Consider the following 16,295-nt stretch of genomic DNA (forward strand, 5'->3'; position numbering starts at 1 on the left):
GTATTAATCTCAGTAATGAATCGTAGTAACGGCCGGTGTGACTGTATTAATCTCAGTAATGAGTCGTAGTAACGGCAGGTGTGACTGTATTAATCTCAGTAATGAATCGTAGTAATGGCCGGTGTGACTGTATTAATCTCAGTCATGAATCGTAGTAACGGCCGGTGTGACTATTAATCTCAGTAATGAATCGTAGTAACGGCCGGTGTGACTGTATTAATCTCAGTTATGAATCGTAGTAACGGCCGGTGTGACTGTATTAATCTCAGCAATGAATCGTAGTAACGGCCGGTGTGACTGTATTAATCTCAGTAATGAGTCGTAGTAACGGCAGGTGTGACTGTATTAATCTCAGTAATGAATCGTAGTCATGGCCGGTGTGACTGTATTAATCTCAGTAATGAATCGTAGTAACGGCCGGTGTGACTGTATTAATCTCAGTAATGAATCGTAGTAATGGCCGGTGTGACTGTATTAATCTCAGTAATGAATCGTAGTAACGGCCGGTGTGACTGTATTAATCTCAGTAATGAATCGTAGTAACGGCGGGTGTGAATGTATTAATCTCAGTAATGATTCGTAGTAACGGCAGGTGTGACTGTATTAATCTCAGTAATGAATCGTAGTAATGGCCGGTGTGACTGTATTAATCTCAGTAATGAATCGTAGTAACGGCCGGTGTGAATGTATTAATCTCAGTAGTGAATCGTAGTAACGGCAGGTGTGACTGTATTAATCTCAGTAATGAATTATCGTAACGGCAGGTGTGACTGCATTAATCTCAGTAATGAATCGTAGTAACGGCAGGTGTGACTGTATTAATCTCAGTAATGAATCGTAGTAACGGCCGGTGTGACTGTATTAATCTCAGTAATGAATCGTAGTAACGGCAGGTGTGACTGTATTAATCTCAGTAATGAATCGTAGTAACGGCAGGTGTGACTGTATTAATCTCAGTAATGAATCGTAGTAATGGCCGGTGTGACTGTATTAATCTCAGTAATGAATCGTAGTAACGGCAGGTGTGACTGTATTAATCTCAGTAATGAATCGTAGTAACGGCAGGTGTGACTGTATTAATCTCAGTAATGAATCGTAGTCACGGCAGGTGTGACTGTATTAGTCTCAGTAATGAATCGCAGTAACGGCAGGTGTGACTGTATTAATCTCAGTAATGAATCGTAGTCACGGCAGGTGTGACTGTATTAATCTCAGTAATGAATCGCAGTAACGGCCGGTGTGAATGTATTAATCTCAGTAATGAATCATAGTAACGGCAGGTGTGACTGTATTAATCTCAGTAATGAATCGTAGTCACGGCAGGTGTGACTGTATTAATCTCAGTAATGAATCGTAGTAACGGCAGGTGTGACTGTATTAATCTCAGTAATGAATTATCGTAACGGCAGGTGTGACTGCATTAATCTCAGTAATGAATCGTAGTAACGGCAGGTGTGACTGTATTAATCTCAGTAATGAATCGTAGTAACGGGAGGTGTGACTGTATTAATCTCAGTAATGAATCGTAGTAACGGCAGGTGTGACTGTATTAATCTCAGTGGTGAATCGTAGTAACGGACGGTGTGACTGTATTAATCTCAGTAATGAATCGTAGTAACGGCGGGTGTGACTGTATTAATCTCAGTAATGAATCGTAGTAACGGCAGGTGTGACTGTATTAATCTCAGTAATGAATCGTAGTAACGGCAGGTGTGACTGTATTAATCTCAGTAATGAATCATAGTAACGGCAGGTGTGACTGTATTAATCTCAGTAATGAATCGCAGTAACGGCCGGTGTGACTGTATTAATCTCAGTAATGAATCGTAGTAACGGCAGGTGTGACTGTATTAATCTCAGTAATGAATCGTAGCAACGGCCGGTGTGACTGTATTAATCTCAGTAATGAATCGTAGTAACGGCCGGTGTGACTGTATTAATCTCAGTAATGAATCGTAGTAACGGCCGGTGTGACTGTATTAATCTCAGTAATGAATCGTAGTAACGGCCGGTGTGACTGTATTAATCTCAGTAATGAATCGTAGTAACGGCCGGTGTGACTGTATTAATCTCAGTAATGAATCGTAGTAACGGCAGGTGTGACTGTATTAATCTCAGTCATGAATCGTAGTAACGGCCGGTGTGACTGTATTAATCTCAGTAATGAATCGTAGTTACGGCCGGTGTGACTGTATTAATCTCAGTAATGGATCGTAGTAACGGCAGGTGTGACTGTATTAATCTCAGTAATGAATCGTAGTAACGGCCGGTGTGACTGTATTAATCTCAGTAATGGATCGTAGTAACGGCCGGTGTGACTGTATTAATCTCAGTAATGAATCGTAGTAACGGCCGGTGTGACTGTATTAATCTCAGTAATGAATCGTAGTAACGGCAGGTGTGACTGTATTAATCTCAGTAGTGAGTCGTAGTAACGGCCGGTGTGACTGTATTAATCTCAGTAATGGATCGTAGTAACGGCAGGTGTGACTGTATTAATCTCAGTAATGGATCGTAGTCACGGCCGGTGTGTCTGTATTAATCTCAGTAATGAATCGTAGTAACGGCAGGTGTGACTGTATTAATCTCAGTCGTGAATGATAGCAGTGACAGGTGTGACTATTAATCTCAGTAGTGAATGATAGTACTGACAAGTGTGACTGTATTAATCTCAGTCGTGAATGATAGTAGTGACAGGTGTGACTGTATTAACCTCAGTAGTGAATGATAGTAGTGGCAGGTGTGACTGTATTAACCTTAGTTGTGAAATGATAGTGGTGGCAGGTGTGACTGTGTTAATCTCAGTAGTGAATGATCGTAGTGACAGGTGTGACTGTATTAATCAAGGGAGTGAATGATCGTAGTGACAGGAGTGACTGTATTAATCTCAGTAGTGAATGATAGTAGTGACAGGTGTTACTGTATTAATCTCAGGAGTGAATGATACTAGTGACAGGTGTGACTGTATTAATCAAGGGAGTGAATGATCGTAGTGACAGGAGTGACTGTATTAATCTCAGTAGTGAATGATAGTAGTGACAGGTGTGACTGTAGTAATCTCAGTCGTGAATGATAGTCGTGACAGGTGTGACTGTATTAACCTCAGTAGTAAATGATAGTAGTGACAGGTGTGACTGTATTAATCTCAGTAGTGAATGATAGTAGTGGCAGGTGTGACTGTATTAATCTCAGTCGTGAATGATAGTAGTGACAGGTGTGACTGTATTAACCTCAGTAGTAAATGATAGTAGTGACAGGTGTGACTGTATTAATCTCAGTCGTGAATGATAGTGGTGACAGGTGTGACTGTATTAACCTCAGTAGTAAATGATAGTAGTGACAGTTGTGAATGTATTAATCTCAGTAGTGAATGATAGTAGTGACAGGTGTGACTATTAATCTCAGTCGTCAATGCTAGTAGTGACAGGTGCGACTGTATTAATCTCAGGAGTGAATGATAGTAGTGACAGGTGTGACTGTATTAATCAAGGGAGTGAATGATCGTAGTGACAGGAGTGACTGTATTAATCTCAGTCGTGAATGATAGCAGTGGCAGGTGTGACTGTATTAATCTCAGTCGTGAATGATAGTAGTGACAGGTGTGACTGTATTAATCTCAGTAGTGAATGATAGCAGTGGCAGGTGTGACTGTATTAATCTCAGGAGTGAATGATAGTAGTGACAGGTGTGACTGTATTAATCTCAGTAGTGAATGATAGTAGTGACAGGTGTGACTGTATTAATCTCAGGAGTGAATGATAGTAGTGACAGGTGTGACTGTATTAATCTCAGTAGTGAATGATAGCAGTGGCAGGTGTGACTGTATTAATCTCAGTCGTGAATGATAGTAGTGACAGGTGTGACTGTATTAATCTCAGTAGTGAATGATAGCAGTGGCAGGTGTGACTGCATTAACCTCAGGAGTGAATGACAGTAGTGACAGGTGTGACTGTATTAATCTAAGTAGTGAATGACAGTAGTGACAGGTGTGACTGTATTAATCTCAGTAGTGAATGATAGTAGTGACAGGTGTGACTGTATTAATCTCAGTAGTGAATGATAGTAGTGACAGGTATGACCGTACTAACCTCAGTGGTGAATGACAGTAGTGACAGGTGTGACGGTATTAACCTCAGCAGTGAATGAAAGTAGTGACAGGTGTGACTGTATTAATCTCAGTGGTGAATGACAGTAGTGACAGGTGTGACTGTATTAATCTCAGTAGTGACAGGTGTGACTGTATTAATCTCAGTAGTGAATGATAGTAGTGACAGGTGTGACTGTATTAACCTCAGTAGTGAATGATAGTAGTGACAGGTGTGACTGTATTAATCTCAGTGGTGAATGATAGTCGTGACAGGTGTGACTGTATTAATCTCAGTAGTGAATGATAGTAGTGACAGATCACGTTCCCTTTAAAGAGCTGCTCTGAAAATCTGAGGCTGGGGTTGAAATTGTTCTTTGGCCGTAGCTCAAAACAGCGATGGTGAATCGACAGCCCGAGTTACACTGACTTCAGTGGAAAGGAAAATCGTGCGGGGTGTAAAATGGGCTGTCCATTCACTATCGCTCGTGTTGCACCAACACCAGAGACTAATTCCACCCCCGGGGTCTCCTGGGCATCGCTGAGAGCTTCTGGGACTGCCCAGGGGGGTAACACATCTGTCCTAAACTAAGTCAATGTATTGATAGATTGGACCAGACTGGGAACTTTTAATCTATGGTTTATGGGGTAATGATTTTTAGTTTATTGGACAGTAAGGTTCCTCCAGGGCTCACGACCAACATGAAATGGTAATATTATGGGATGTTTAACTTCATTAGACACGAGGAAGTGACTGAGTGTGTGAGGTATAAACAGGAAAATTGCCCCACCAATTGGGGTCTACAATCAGTGTCCCAGGTGACCATGGGTGACAATGGGACATTTTGTGATGACCAAAACCAGCGGGTCGGGAAAAAGATGTGTGAGTGACCGGTGAGAAACAAAGATCACCTGGGAACAACCCCCAAAGGACATCAATCAGGGATCAGTGCACAATCCAGTGAAAGTCAGGGAAGGGCAGTTAAGAATAGTTCATTGACAGCTTTCTCTTGGAGATGGTTGTGTCCTTGCTTAAACTGAACAGTGAGAAGAATATTTTATAACCTGGCCACTACCCGAGACATCGGGACCGTGCAGGGGGAGATAAGCAAAGACCTCCAGACACCCCCCGATCTGTTGATAAGACAGACTGAAAGTGCAGGAATGGTTTGTATTTGATGTCACGTTTGGGATGATTTTGGGAAACCGCTGTGTGTAAATGTGATATGTTGCGTGTGAGGCAACTCGTATGTGGAATGCATGATGAAGATGCACTGAAGAACGGGTCTCAGACACGCTCAGTCACGTTGACAACATCACTACATGAAATGGTTAATGTGCTCAGGAGAGTGAGGACATCTACTGGGTCACTACTGATCTGAACTTATTTTAATCAAAGCACTGACACAAACTCCATAAACCGAGCAGTTAATGAAACAATCAGGATCGAGTTAAACACACTGCTACCTGTCAGAGGGATTGACATTAAAGTAAAGAGGGACAGAGAATTTGGATTTCCAGAATTCAGGGTTGGGTTTCTTTGAGTTAACAATGAAATTGGGACAACTGAGGGCCGGGGAGAATAATACTTAGCCTGAATTATCCACAAGATGGATAATGGGAAAAAGGGGAGCTGGAGGATCTTTGAAGTCCAAGATTTCTTGATAATATGGGAGTATTTGGGGGAGCCGAGTTTCTGTAGTTTTCTGTACAATGTATTATGATTTTCTTTGTCTCTATCATGATGTGTAATATTAACCAAATGAAACTTCGATTAGAAGAGCAAATGGCTGGAGATCGGTCTGTGATGCTAACAAGATGAGGACCTTGGATAAGGCCCCCAGGATCCCACAAAGGAGGGGGAGGGAGGGGCTGTTGAAGATTGAGACTGAGAAGTAAGAAGGGAAACCACTTTCTTAGATTACTTCTGTAGTTTAAAACCCCTAATATTGATAGACTGACAGTGCACATGAAACAACGTAATGCTGAGATTGAAAAGGGGACCTCTCCCCTTGGGAATCATGAATGGTGGGAGGTCGTCTATAATGTGGGACAGCATCCTTGGGTGAAAATTATGTCGATACTTTTTGTTATTATACAGCTTGTTATGATTGGAACACTTTTCTTTCATTTGTTGTATTTGAAAGAACTTTTGTGTCGATGTCACGGTGATTAAACTTCTTGTAACAACAATTCTTAACCTTATCTGTGGTGAGTGCAATTCAGATTCATTGAATGATTTAAAGTCAGTTGTTCGATCGCTCACACTCACTGAAGGATTTTGGACTTTTCAATCCCAGTTATTAATTGCCTGCTAAAGGAGCTGAGTTTGGTTAAAAGTATTAATTCAACAAAGGAACTGTTAAACTGACTGTTCAAGGCAGCATGCTGGGAAGGTTGGTCACATTGGAAAAGTCTTATTCAGCAGACTGTCTGGACGGTTAAAGATAAGACAGCGGTGAGGCCTTGAAAGTCTGTGAGAAGCTGTTGTAAACATCAGATGCTGTCGTATCAACTTGCTTAAACCATGGGAAAGAGACAGAGTGGGAAAAGGAACAACAGTGTGTTTTGAGCAGCAAGAAGGGTCTAAAACCAGCCATTTTAGTGAGATGGAAGGAGACAGTCCACGAGAGAGACCAGAGACAGACCAGAAGATCACAGCACAGGATGGTGATGGAGAATTAACCTCTCTGTCTCCCGAAGCAGAAGAATTGGCCATTCTGAGTTTCGAGTTGTGCTTCTAATTTAGCTTGTATCAATCTCTATCTGTAAAACTGGTATTTTAATATTCATAAAACCAATTGGTTCAAAAAGTTTAAAGCCTTGTTTGATCTTACCTCTGATTACCCTAAAGAGTAAATTAAAAACCGGACAGTCACTCTGTCCCTAATAACAGATTCTAGTAACTTCCCCACAACAGACGTTAGACTAATGGGCCTAATTCTCCTGCAAGAAAGAGGGAAGTGTGTTAGTGAGAGTCTTGTGAGGTGTTTGGAGAATGTGGCTGTCATGGTGGAATAGCTGAGTGTGTGTGAGTTGTGGGTCAGTGAAGTTTGTGACAGTGCTGAGTGTGTGAGGATGGGGAGAAGGATGTTTAGTGAAGTGTGGTGCAGTGACTATATAGAATTACATCGAGCCCACAGCACAGAAACAGGCCATTCGGCCCAACTGGTCTATGCCGGCATTTATGCTCCACACGAGTCTCACCCCTCCTCCCCCACCCCTCTTCATCTCACCACCACTCCCCCACTCCTCTTCATCTCACCCTATCAGCTTACCTTTATATTCCTTTCTCCCTCATGTGCTTATCTAGTTTCCCTTTAAATCTATCTGTGCTATTCACCTCAACTACTCCTTGTGGTCGCACGTTCCACATTCTAACCACTCTCTGGGTAAAGAACTTTCTCCTGAATTCCCCATCGGATGTATTTGTGACTATCTTATGTTTATGGCCCCTTTTTTTGGACACTCCCACAGGTGGAAACATTTTCTCTCCGTCTGTTTATCAAAACCTTTCATAATCTTAAAGATCTCTATCAGGTCCCTCTGCTCCTCTATCCCATTTAGACTCATTATCCATGTGTGTAGCCTCCTTATTCTTCCAAATTCTACCAAAATGTACCACCTCACACATATCTATATTGAAATTCATATGCCAATAAATGCCCATTCTGCAAGTTTATTAACGTCTTCCGGCATTTTGTCACAGTTCTCCTCAGTATTAACTGTACCTCCAATTTGGTGTCATCCGCAGATTTTGAAATTGTATTTCCGATTCCCGAGTCCAAATCGTTGGAGTAAATTGAGAACAACAGTGGTCCCCTTACTCCACATGTTCTGACCTTAGTCATGATTCCACAATGTGGTACCTTATCGAAGGCGTTTTGAAAATCCAAATATATTACATCTACTACATTACCCTTGTCTACCCTTTCTGTTACTGTTTCAAAGAATTCAGTAAGGTTGGTCAAGGATTACTTTCCCTTCTGAAATCTGTGCTGACTAATCTTTATTATATTTTCATTTTCTCAATGTTTTTCTATTACATCTTTGAGTAAAGATTCCATGATCTTTCCCACCACCAACGTTAAGCAAACTGGTCGATCGTTCCCTGGACTTGTCCTGTCTCCCTTTTTAAATATAGGAATCACATTAACTGTCCTCCAGTCCTCTGGAACTATTCCCTTTTCTAATGAATGTTTATATATATGTAATATGCCTCTGCGATCTCTTCCCTAACTTCTTTTAATATGTGAGGATGCAATCCATCCGGACCAGGGGTTTTATCCTCTCTAAGTTTGATTAGTTTATCAATTATCTCCCCCATTTTGATCTTAAATGTCTTTATATTTTCTTCGATCTCTTCCTCGAATATCATGCCCACCTTGATCGTCTCCCTGGTAAATTCCGAGGCAAAGTAACGATTCAATATTTCTGCCATTTTGCTGTCATTACCTGTGAGTTTATCGTGTGTATCTCTTAGTGGCCCAATCCCTATCCTGATTATTCTTTTGCTGTTTATGTGTCTGTAGAATAGTTTACTATTTCTTTTTATAGTCCTTGATCATTTAATCTCAGTTTCTTTTTGCTTTTCGAATTGTTTTTTTGACTTGTTTCTGAACCTCTTTGTATTCCCTTTTGTCATCCTCTCCTTTATTGTCCATGTACTTCGAGTAATCCTTTTTCTTCAGTTTCAATTTTACCCTTATCTCTTTATTCATCCATGGTGTTTCATTATTGGACAGTTTGTCCTTGTTTTTTAGAGGAATATATTTCTCCTGAAATCTATCACCGTTTTCAATATTTCCCACTGCTCTTCTATCTCTCTGTCTGTCAACACTTTTTTTCCAGTTTACCTTCCCTAGTTCCATTCTCATCCCCTCAAAATAAGCTTTTTTTTCCAATCTATTACTTTGGTCTTTGTCTTGTGTCTTTCTCAATCATTATTTTAAATCTTATTATGTTATGATCGCTATTGCCTAGATGTTCCTCTACGCTTAGTTCTCTTATCTGTTCTGGTTCATTTCCCATTACTGGATCCAGCAGTGATTCCTCTCTTGTTGGTCGTCTCACATACTGGGTAAGAAAGGAGTCCTGTACACACTGTAAAAACTCCATTCCCCTTTCCCCTTTCCCCACCTCTTCTTGCCCGTTTATTTGGGGGGAGGTGAAATCTCCCATGATTATTATTCAATGTTTTTTACTCATTTCATAGATTTGTCTACCGATTTCATCCTCCACTTCCCTTCCACTATTAGGTGGTGTGTAGAATATCCCCATTAACGTGATCGATCCCTTCTTATCCTTTGTCTCAATCCATATGGATTCAGTTTCTGTCTTTTACATGAGTTATGACCCTTTTTTCTATTGCCATTATGTTGTCTCCAATTAATGCAACTACCCCACACCCCTCCCTCCCGATACTTTTTAAACACATTATATCCTGCAATATTTAACTGCTATTCCTGCTCTTTATGTGGCCATGTTTCAGTTATTCGTTCTCCACCTGGCTCCTCGCTACAAATTATTGCCTCCAGTTCCCCTATTTTGTTTCGGATGCTGTGCACATTGCTGTTCTGGCAATTTAATTTGTTTTTAATAATTGTTCCCCTCACTTTATTTTTAACAGTCATTTTGTGCTCATGTTCTATAACTGTATCTGTTCCCTGACTGTTTGTTATCCTTTCCTTACCTTGGTCTGACCTTTACTCTCATCTCCTATTTCGTTTATCTTCAGACTTATGTTATTATCACCAGATCCCTCCCCCCAGTCTTACTAGTTTAAAATCCTATCCACAGACCTAGTTATCCTTTCCGCCAGGACTCTGGTCCCATTGGGGTTCAGGTGGAGCCCGTCCCAGTGGTACAGCTCCTTCCTGTCCCAGTACTGGTGCCAGTGTCCCATGAAATGGAACCCCTCCTCCCCACACCTGTCTTTCAGCCACCCATTCACCTTCCTGACCTGTCTATCCCTGGGCCAATTAGCCCATGGCTCAGGTAGTAATCCTGAGATTACCGCCCGTGAGCTCCTGATTTTTAATTTAGTTTTTAACTTCTGATATTCGCTTGGCAGGACCTCCTCCCTTTTTTTCCCTATGTCATTGGTCCCAACATGGACCATGACAACTGGATCTTCCCACTCCCTTTCCACGTTCCTCCCCAGTTGCTCCGAGATATCCTTTACTCTTGCACCAGTTCAGCAACGCACCCTCCTGGACTCTCGGTTACGACTGCAGAGGACGCTATCTATCCCCCTAATTATGGAATCCCCTGTGACTAGAACCTTTCTATTCTGCTCCTCCCCCCCTTGGACTGCCTCCTGCTCCACGGTGCCATGTTCAGCATTCTGGCTGTCCACCCCACAGCCCGTGTCCTTATCCTCACAGGTAGAAAGTACATTGTACCTGTTGGACAGGACCAGTGTCTGCAGGATCTCCTTCTCTACCTCCCCTCGGTTCCCCTTACCCTGCTGACTAACCGTTACACTCTCCCCTTCCTGTACCTGTGCTTTCCTCTGAGGTGGAGATGCCGGTGATGGACTGGGGTGGACAAATGTAAGGAATCTTACAACACCAGGTTATAGTCCAACAGTTTTATTTGAAAATCACAAGTTTCGGAGGCTTTCTCCTTCCTCTGAGGTGTGACTACTCTGGAGAAAACTATCCAGAAACTCCTCCCCCTCCCTTATGTGTTGGAGTGTCTCTAACTCGGACTCCAGTTCAAGGACTCTGAGCTGGAATGTCTGAAGGCAGAGACATTTTTTTTATTCGTTCATAGAATGTGGGCATCGCTGGCAAGGCCAACATTTATTGCCCATCTCTAATTATCCTTGAGAAGCTGGTGGTGAGCCGCCTTCTTGAACTGCTGCAGTCCGTGTGGTGAAGTTTCTACCACAGTGCTGTTAGGTAGGGAGTTCCAGGATTTTGACCCAGCGACGATGAAGGAACGGCGATATATTTCCAAGTCGGGATGGTGTGTGACTTGGAGGGGAACGTGCAGGTGGTGTTGTTCCCATGTGCCTGCTGCTCTTGTCCTTCCAGGTGGTAGAGTTCGTGGGTTTGGGAGGTGCTGTCGAAGAAGCCTTGGCGAGTTGTTGCAGTGCATCCTGTGATGGTACACACTGCAGCCACAGTGCGCCGGTGGTGAAGGGAGTGAATGTTTAGGGTGGTGGATGGGGTGCCAATCAAGCGGGCTGCTTTGTCCTGGATGGTGTCGAGCTTCTTGAGTGTTGTTGGAGCTGCACTCATCCAGGCAAGTGGAGAGTATTCCATCACACTCCTGACTTGTGCCTTGTAGATGGTGGAAAGGCTTTGGGGAGTCAGGAGGTGAGTCATTTGCTGCAGAATACCCAGCCTCTGACCTGCTCTTGTAGCCACAGTATTTATATGGCTGGTACAGTTAAGTTTCTGGTCAATGTTGACCCCCAGGATGTTGATGGTGGGGGATTCGGCGATGGTAATGCCATTGAATGTCAAGGGGATGTGGTTAGACTCTCTCTTGTTGGAGATGGTCATTGCCTGGCACTTGTCTGGCGCGAATGTTACTTGCCACTTATCAGCCCAAGCCTGGATGTGGTCCAGGTCTTGCTGCATGCAGGCACGGACAGCTTCATATTCTGAGTGGATGCGAATGGAACTGAACACTGTGCAATCATCAGCGAACATCCTCATTTCTGACCTTATGATGGAGGGAAGGTCATTGATGAAGCAGCTGAAGATGGTTGGGCCTAGGACACTGCCCTGAGGAACTCCTGCAGCAATGTCCTGGGGCTGAGATGATTGGCCTCCAACAACCACTACCATCTTCCTTTGTGCTCGGTATGACTCCAGCCACTGGAGAGTTTTCCCCGATTCCCATTTCCTGCAGATGTGGCAATCCAGGATCGTCCACCAACTCCCACATATCACAGTCCCGCCACATTGCCTGCCCTGTCGTTTTTAGTTTTTATTTATTTGTATGAATTTAGTTCCAGATATAATTCAATTACTTGAGATCAAGATTACATTTGGTAGATAGATTTAGCTTGATTTCAGATTAATTAGCAGCTAATTAGCCTTGTTTTTTGTTTATTGACTTGTTTATTTTATTTTTCCTTAACGCCTATTTATTAGAGTCATAGAGAGTCATAGTCATACAGCACGGATAGAGGCCCTTCGGCCCATCGTGTCCGCGCCGGCCATCAAGCCCAGTCTAATCTAATCCCATATTCCAGCATTTGGTCCGTAACCTTGTATGCTATGGCATTTCAAGTGCTCATCCAAATGCTTCTTGAATGTTGTGAGGGTTCCTGCCTCCACAACCCTTTCAGGCAGTGAGTTCCAGACTCCAACCACCCTCTGGGTGAAAAAGTTCTTTCTCAAATCCCCTCTAAACCTCCCGCCTTTTACCTTGAATCTATGCCCCCTTGTTATAGAACCCTCAACGAAGGGAAAAAGCTCCTTACTATCCATCCTATCTGTGCCCCTCATAATTTTGTACACCTCAATCATGTCCCCCCTCAGCCTCCTCTGCTCCAAGGAAAACAAACCCAATCTTCCCAGTCTCTCTTCATAGCTGAAGCGCTCCAGCCCATGTAACATCCTGGTGAATCTCCTCTGCACCCTCTCCAAAGTGATCACATCCTTCCTGTAGTGTGGCGACCAGAACTGCACACAGTACTCCAGCTGTGGCCTAACCAGTGTTTTATACAGCTCCATCATAACCTCCTTGCTCTTATATTCTATGCCTCGGCTAATAAAGGCGAGTATCCCATATGCCTTCTTTACCACCTTATCTACCTGTTCTGCCGCCTTCAGGGATCTGTGAACTTGCACACCAAGATCCCTCTGACCCTCTGTCTTGCCTCGGGTCCTCCCATTCATTGTGTATTCCCTTGCCTTGTTAGTCCCTACAAAGTGCATCACCTCGCACTTTTCCGGGTTAAATTCCATTTGCCACTGTTCCGCTCATCTGACCAACCCATCTATATCGTTCTGCAGACTGAGGCTATCCTCCTCGCTATTTACCACCCTACCAATCTTTGTATCATCAGCGAACTTACTGATGATACCTTTTACATTCATATCCAAGTCATTAATGTAGACCACAAACAGCAAGGGACCCAGCACCGATCCCTGTGGTACCCCACTGGCCACAGGCTTCCAGTCACAAAAACAACCTTCGACCATCACCCTCTGCCTTCTGCCACTAAGCCAGTTTTGTATCCAAAGTGCCAATGCACCCTGGATTCCATGGGCTCGTACCTTCTTGACCAGTCTCCTGTGGGGGACTTTATCGAAGGCCTTACTGAAATCCATGTATACCACATCCACTGCGTTACCCTCATCACCCCCTAGTCACCCCCTCAAAAAATTCAATCAAATTAGTCAGACATGATCTTCCCTTGACAAAGCCATGTTGACTATCCCTGATTAATCCTTGCTTCTCCAAGTGGAGACTAATTTTGTCCTTCAGAATTTTTTCCAATAATTTTCCTACCACTGATGTTAGGCTCACTGGCCTGTGGTTCCCCGGTTTTTCCCTACTCCCCTTCTTGAATAATGGTACTACATTAGCGGTTCTCCAGTCCTCTGGCACATCCCCTGTGGCCAGAGAGGTTCTGAATATATGTGTTAGAGCCCCCGCAATCTCCTCCTTTGCCTCGCACAGTAGCCTGGAATACATTTCGTCCGGGCCTGGGGATTTATCCATTTTTAGGCCTGCTAAAACCGCCAATACCTCCTCCCGCTCGATGTTAATGGGCTCGATTTTAGGGTCGGGTTACCTGCGGGTTTCCAGCGGGGGGGCCCCGAAAATCCCGATCTCCGATCACGTGACCGGATTCGGACGAAATCCCGGCCACTTCCGGGTACCGCGCTGACGTGCGGGGCTGCGCGCGCAAGCCCCGCTGGTGGGAATCCCGCAGGCAATTAAAGCCAGCGGGGTTCCACTTGAGAGCACTTAACTTGCTCGTTGTGGTCAGTTAATGAGCTGAAGCAGCTGTCAAAAGAGGAAGTGTGGGATTTTACGGTCAAAGCAGTCAGTTTCCCACACTGGGGGAAACAGGACCCTTCAAACCAGGCGTGTTGCAGCCAGCAGCCTGTGCCAGGTGCCAAGGTGCGCTCCACGGGGGAGCGCCCTCACCCACGCAGGAGGCCACCGCGTCACATAGGGCAACCCCTGCCCTCCACCAACCCCCGCCAAGCCAGAGGACAGACCGACACGAAACCGCAGCCCCAGTCCGAGGACCCACCCACCTACCCTGCACAACCCCTCACACCAACACCTGCCAGATGGGTGGTGCGTTGACATCGTCGGAGGACGAACAGGATGACCAGCCCCAGCAGCCTCGCAGTCCACGCCGTCCGCCTCGGAGACGTGGGGCCCCCCAACACGGTGCTGCGGCACACCCACCTGCACAGCAGGAGGGAGGGCAACCGCAGAGAGCGATGCGTCGCAGGAGGCACTACCCTCCGCACAGGGTGTACAGAGCGAGGCTCAGCTTCATGGACCTCTCCGAGGAGCAGTGCATACGGAGGCTCAGAGTCAATCGCCAGGTAGTCGCCGACATCTGCAGCCTCCTTAACGACGAGCTGCTCCCTGATGGACCAAGCAGCATCTTCTTACCTGTCGCCGTCAAAGTCACCACTGCCCTCAACTTCTTCGCATCCGGTTCCTTCCAGGGTGCCACCGGGGACATCACCGGGGTCTGTCAGTCCTCTGCACACAAGTGCATAAGGCAGGTCACCGATGGGTTGTTCCGCAGGGCCTCCCACTACATCAACTTCGCCATGGACGAGCGCAGCCAGATGGAGAGGGCGGTTGGATTCCATGCCATGGCCGGCTTCCCACGGGTGCAGGGTGTAATCGACTGCACCCACATCGCAATACGGGCACCTCCGCATGAGCCAGGGCTGTTCATCAACAGGAAGGGGTATCACTCCATGAACGCCCAGCTCATCTGTGACCTCCGCCAGAGATTCCTACACGTGTGCGCCAGATACCCCGGCAGCTGCCACGATGCCTTTGTCCTCAGGGAGTCCGCCGTCCCGCCCATCCTGCAGGCACCCAACGCCGGCAACGGCTGGCTCCTCGGCGACAAGGGGTATCCCCTCCACACGTGGCTCATGACACCTCTGAGGAACCCCATCACCGAGCCGGAGCGTCGGTACAATGACAGCCACACTGCTACCAGGTCTACAATTGAGCAGACCATAGGGCTTCTCAAGATGCGCTTCAGGTGCCTTGATCGTTCTGGGGGAGCGCTCCAATACACACCATTCAGAGTGGGACGAATCATAGTTGTCTGCTGTGCCCTGCACAACATGGCCCAACAGAGAGGGGTGCCGCTGGAGGAGGCCCCATCCACACCCGCCACCCACATTGAGGAAGGCGAGGGCGAGGAGGAGGAGGAGGAGGAGGAGGAGGCGGAGGCGGAGGAGGCGGAGGAGGAGGACGCGCCCGAGGATGTTGGACGACCCATGCGCCGAGCCGCGACTCACCGGGATGGTCGCCGGGCCAGGGACGCACTCATACGTCAACGGTTCTCCTAGAGTCAGACACTGCGAGGTGCTCGCATCTCCTCACCTGCACATGCGAGCGGCCATACCAGCCCCCTCCACTGAAGAGTGCTGCCAGTAATCCTGCACCCACAGCAGTGTGCCCAATGGGTGGCAGCAGGTGTTCGCCGTCATGATGGCCTCCACGGAACGCAACTACTGCACAAGCCGCGGAAGAATGGACGAGAGGTGGCAGGAGTGGTGAGAATAGACTATTTAATATGTGGAATGTGACATCATTTAAGAAACAAAGTACAAAATAATAAACACCCTGGTGTATTCCCTTTGTGATTATAAGGCCTTTGGAATTCTTCTCCGGGAACCCCTACGTGGTGCTACCCCTGTGGCTCCAGCAGAGGTAGTGGCAGGTTGCTCGTCTTCTTGCCTTGACCGGGTAGATGCTTTTGGCGGACGGCCCCTGGGTTTCGGTGCCCGTGAGGGCACCTCCACAGACTGCTCCTCCTGCACCGGGGCAGGGGCAGACTCGGCCACCTGGAGAGGAGGCACCATTGCGGGTGCTGGTTGAGAGGTGGGCGACGGGTGGGACGTGGGGACGCCTTGAGAGGCGTCCCCGCTTCCATGTCCCCGGTCACCATCATCCCTCTCTTGGCCTCGGCCCACATCACCCCTTCCACCCTGCTGGACGGCAGTTTGGATGGCATGTGTGAGGCCTT

This window comes from Heptranchias perlo, unplaced genomic scaffold, assembly GCF_035084215.1.
Source record: "Heptranchias perlo isolate sHepPer1 unplaced genomic scaffold, sHepPer1.hap1 HAP1_SCAFFOLD_837, whole genome shotgun sequence".
NCBI classification, from domain to species: Eukaryota; Metazoa; Chordata; class Chondrichthyes; order Hexanchiformes; family Hexanchidae; genus Heptranchias; species Heptranchias perlo.